The sequence below is a fragment of the Labeo rohita genome, chromosome 3 (genome assembly GCF_022985175.1).
Source record: "Labeo rohita strain BAU-BD-2019 chromosome 3, IGBB_LRoh.1.0, whole genome shotgun sequence".
NCBI lineage: Eukaryota > Metazoa > Chordata > Actinopteri > Cypriniformes > Cyprinidae > Labeo > Labeo rohita.
Genome location: NC_066871.1, coordinates 50,880,543 through 50,886,542, shown reverse-complemented (window position 1 = coordinate 50,886,542; position 6,000 = coordinate 50,880,543).

The following is a 6,000-nucleotide window of genomic DNA, read 5'->3' as shown; positions in this document are numbered from 1 at the left end:
TGCCCCCACAATTTTAAAATTGCTTAAAAATTAAATTTAAGGCTTTTTGTTACTTTTTTTTAAAGACCTGCAGAAATTAATATGGAATAAGCAAGATGTCTAGTAACATATTAAACTGATATCCTGATTTAAAGCTCAGATTATGTTCATTATCAAAAACAGTAACACCTGTAAAAATTGCAACAACCTTATTTCATGATGAAACGTTTGATAATAATTATTCACCTCAATACCACGGTATAACAATGAGCTACATGGCAGGCCCGACTCCTGTATATAGTTTTCACGCTATATACGCAGGGTATCGTAATCGCTTTTGCACTGTTTACTTTCACGTTTGCTTTCATGATTAATGCGCACTCTATGTAAAGGATGTTTGTCGTTGAGCACAAGATTGAGCAGCAAATCCTCCAGCATGGTCTGTCAGTCATATCTCCTTACCCTTTTCTTTTTTAAAATCATTTTATCAGTGAGCAATTTAGATTTTTAGGCCCCTTAACCTACTCCCAAACCTAAACCTACCCATTTTATACCAAATATAAAATTATATAAACAAGACTGGCCAAAATATGCAGGGAAATGACCGTTTCCCTGGTGAAAAAAAAAAAAAAAAAAAAAAAAACAGCATATGCTGGTAAGGTAGGTTTTGATGCTGATTTTTGCTGGTCCTTTGCTGGTTCATGCTGGTCCTTGACCAGCAACATGACCAGCAAAAACCAGCAAAGGACAAGCATAAATCAGCAAATGACCAGCTTAAACCAGCATCAAAACCTACCTAACCAGCATCCCAGCATCAAAACATACCTACCAGCATATGCTGTTTTTTGTTCACCAGGGTTTAGTAACAATATAACATAAAATACTTTCATAGTCGCTAATCCCCAAAATAATCCCCCCAAAAAATCGCCTAAATTTTGTAATTATGTGTTTTGATGGTCCTATTTTTCACAGCATGTCGGAGAAACCCCTTTTGTGTCCTACCACAGCAAACAAGTAAATATAATTATTATAAAATATAACCATTTGAATTAATGGTTAAACGATTGTAGAAATGTTATTTATTTTAAGGGTTTAATGTGTAGTTTTGTTTAACATCATGCATCTTGGAAACGAGCTGGCGGCAGAAATCACACAGAACAGAGCAAAATGTTATCATTTCACATTAAGTAAACGATTAAACAATTTAGTAATGAAAATGAAAAAGTCATTGATATGAATAAGGACATTGATATGACAACTAAAAACAATAATAATGAAATGAATACAGCAATTTTAATATTCATAAGGATTCGTTTTTAGGTGTCGTCAACGAAAATCTCTTTAAAAAGACGATTTTATTGCTGGATTACATTGTCCTGAACATTTTAGAGACAATATAATGAAGAAATATAAGCTCACGTGACCATGGATATGTTCTTAGGCATTTTGTATATAATGCGTATGCAAATAAAATGCGTATTGCTTGCAATATAAAATGATATTTCAGGAAGACTTTGCTGATTGTAATGAGTTGAGCACTTTGTGTCTTTGTTTGTGACGGCAGCGGATGGAGACACACAGGGGTTTGTTCTATTCAGAGTAGGTCAGCACTAGTACACTCGGGCCCTAGACTGTATTCTCCACTACAACAGCCTTGGGAAGTGTATGGCTCAAAAGTGAGGGTCGTTAGGAACACGCTTTTAAAGACATAAATATCGGCACTGTAAACCCTAATGCTGTCTTTACTTATACAATCAAGTAATGTTGACTAAACATTACTTAAAATTTTGCATTTTGGACCTATTACTTAAAAATATGAGTTAATTTAACTTATTTACTATCAAAATGCATAAACTTAAGATTTCAAGTGTTGTGAGCTCAAAATCATGATTAATCATTTGAAAAAATAAATCATTTTAAAAAGTCATCTTGAATGTTGAATTTTCAATACAACTGAAATATTTGAGAGAACATCATAAATTAATGTTGATTTTCCTGAAAAGGTTTTTTTTTTTTTTTTTTTTTTTTAAATACTCACCATTATAGTGAATAGTGTTACTTTTGGTTGGGCACTTGGAACTTTGTTTATATTACTATAGTTTTCTTTCTGTTGTTGCAACAATGCAGCATGAAATCAGAGTTCTTTGATTTCAAAGAAAGAAAAGTAATAAATAGATTGCTTTTAGAAGGTGATCTATATTCTAATTAAATCATTAGGTTTTTTAGGTAATTAAATCATGAGTGTTTTTCATGCTGATTAATGATTTTACAATTTTACTATTTTTTTTATAAACACTATAAGAAGCTTTTAACTGCGTTTATATAATCTTTTAATATTTGGGGTAATGTGCGTGAGTCACACACAGACTTCAACATTCAGCATGTGAATCACAACAATGGTAACAACTCAATTTTATTTATTTTTATTAACTATCAATAACCATTTTATGAGCTTTTTTTGTTTGTTTTTTGTTGTGCTACTACTGACATGACTTGCAGTCAAATATAAGAACATTGTTTAACAGTTTTAAGTTACATTTTCATGTTGAGTTAACTTAAATATATAAGTACACTTAAAAAAATGAATACCAAGTGAACACAATCGTTTAAGTACATTAAATAAGTGCTAAGTTTGTTGAACTGAATGATTTAAGTACAGTCTACAAAACCGCCAAGTTAAATAAACTTAAATATGCAAGTTTTGGAAGATTCCATTACTCAATTAAATTGAGACAACGAGTTTACTCAATCAATTTAGTCCAATTAACTTATTAGGGTGCACTACAGCAGAACTGGAAGTGTATGACTCAAAAGTGAGGGTCGTTAGGAACACGCTTTTAAAGACATAAATATCGGTTTGTAACAGTAGGTGTGATTGTCATGCTTTCTCTCTCATCGAAGTGCCCTTCGTAGGTGTCACTGTGCAGTTTGGATGCAGAACAATAGACAGGTGTTTTTTAGTTTGCTGAACCAGTACTGGTCCTTGTAATCAGAGAATTGTCAAGGTCTTTGTCAAAATATATGCATTAAATGTAATAAATAAATAGAGGCACAAGTTCCACATGAAATCCAAATAGGTCATTTACTCAAGTAAACGCAAACGCGTTTTCCCGGGAAATGCGGACACGTGATAATGACGTTGGCTCAATCGGGGACACGTTTCCCGCAAGGAAGATCCCTCACATCCCTCACATATATATATATATATATATATATATATATATATATATATGACAAACCCTATAAAAACGTAACAGTATTGTGATTAACAAAATTATTTTCCTGTAATGGTTAATCTAGCAGTATGTGTAGCTCTTTATTATATTCCCAATAAAATATATATTTTGTTGTTATTAATTAGTTTTCTAATTTAAAATCTTAATCTGAAATTTTACAAGAGAGGCAGAAAAAACATAGTAACACACTTTCTTTCTTTCTTTCTTTCTTTCTTTCTTTCTAAATTCAGATGCCCAATTAATCAATAAATACAGTATGTGCTTTACAAATTTTATTAGGTCACCTGTCATAATAAAGAGAAAACACCTAATTGGATTTCTGCATTGACAAATAAAGCTATTTTTATTTATTTTATTTTATTTTTTATTTATTTATGTATGTATGTATGTATGTATGTATGTATTTACTACTGTGACAAAAGCTACACAGTACACAGCTACACATACTGGTAATTAACCATTAAACAAACATCAAAAATGAATTTTCTAATTACCAATACTGTTAGTTAGAACACCTGTGGCACAAACCTTACATGTTAAGCGGTGTGATATACATACATTCATTCATTCATTCATACATACATACATACATACTGTTACAGTTCTGTCTGTTTGTTTTCTTGGTTTCTCCCATTGTTTCCCCCCGTCGATCTGTCTGGTTTGGTTTAGTCCTTGTTAGCATCATCTGGTTCACCTGTCTTTGTAATTAGCACACCCTTTATATATCTGTCTTTGTCATTAGTTCCTTGTCGGTCTTTAATGTATTGTTGTAAAGTGTTTCTACGTGTGTGGATTATCGCTCTGTGTTCCTTCCTGTTCCTGCTTGTGTTACCTTGAAGATTATATTAAATATTGTTGCTTGTTATCTCGTCTCTCGTCTCGTTCTATCCAGCACGCAGCTACCACCGTAACACATACATATATATATATATATATATATATGAGGGGAGAGAAAGAGATATTAAGTTAATGATGTGGTTGTTTCTTCCATTCACCTAATATTTTTGTTTGTTTTTTTGTTTTTTTTTACAGGACAGCTACCCAATATCACAATTACATTGCTTGTAAAATGGATAAACCTGGGCTTCAAGAGCAATTTATCAGCAAATATAAAGGCAAGATATTTCAGTATTTACAACTAAGCAAATTACCAATAATATTAATCTGCAAAGCTGAGAAGGTAATGTATATTTGTGGTGATTCCTGAAAACAGTGCTGCATGAATGAGTCCTAAAACACAAAAACAAGTTATATGTTTGCACTTCTGATTCCATCATCGCAACGTCGATGGGTTTTTTGAAGATCCAAGTTGACCAGAAACTCAAGATATTTTCACTTTTTATTCTACAACATTAAATAGCAGTAATACCCCTTGTATTTATATTGTTTATAGCTTTTTACTAATTTGGCGATAGTATTTAGGCTTTAAAATTAATAAAAGTTGTGTTTATTTGTAAAGAGAATATCGTCATGTTAAAAATAAAAAAATTAAAATGATTATAAACTTGCCACAGAGCTTATTTTCTACAAGAATCCATTATCAAATGGAAAAAAAAATCTTCTTCTGATTTTGTTGAGGGAACCAGCTGCAAACCTGCAGATTGACCTGCAATAATATGTGATCCGTGCAAAACTCTATTCTGTAATTCTACAGTATTTAGCCATGATAATATTGTTTGTGTAAGTGTATTGACCTGCAACCATATCATTTTAAGACTTTAAATTTTAATGTAAAGTATAAACAGCACATCATATTTCTGAATTACAGCCTGACTACTAAATATTTTCAGAGGTATTTAAAGTGATAGTTCACAAAAAAAAAAAAAAAAGAAAGAAAATTCATTAAGATATAGCTTTCTGACATCATAATTTGCATAGACAGCAAGGCAAGTGACATGGTCAAGGCCCAGAAATGTAGTAAGGACATTGTTTAAAGGAGAAGTCCACTTCCTGAACAACAATTTACAAATAATTTACTCACCCCCTTGTCATCCAAGATGTTCATGTCTTTCTGTCTTAGTCGTAAAGAAATTAATTTTTTTTTAAGGAAAACATTTCAGAATTTTTCCCCATATAATGGACTGATATGGTGCCCTGATTTTGAACTTCCTACTTTCTTTTTAAATAACAGTTTAAATGTGGCTTCAAACGATGCCAAATGTGGATGTAAACAATCCCAGTCGAGGAAGAAGGGTCTTATCTAGCGAATCGATCGGTTATTTTTATACAAATAATACAATTTATATACTTTTTAATGCCAAACGCTCGTCTTGTCTTGAGTAAATTATTTTTAAATTGTTGTTCTGGAAGTGGACTTCTCCTTTAAATAGTATATGAATGAAGATGAATGAAGTTCTTACAGGTTTGGAACAACATAAGGACGAGTAATTAGTGACAGAATTTGCATTTTTGGGTAAACTAATCCTTTATATAATTTTCATTGACTAATTTCCCTTTTACATCATATAACATATATTTGCACATTATTTGGTTGGTATAGCAGAGAACTTTTAGTAATAATCAAAGTCATAGTTCACCTTAAAGAAACTTCTGAATCTAATTAATTTCTTCTCTTCAGTACACAGAGTGTTCAACACTGAAGCTTTTTTCAGAGGTGATTTTGTTCTTGAATACAGCGTTCTGAGTTCAGAGGAGTGTTTTGATCAGACTAAAGAGCTCATGTTCTTGTTTGATTTTCAGTGGTGTGGCAAATATTGTTGGTAAGTGCAGAATTGTTGGATTGATGTAGTAGGGATGCCAAAATATCAGAGGTCCTGGTGACACA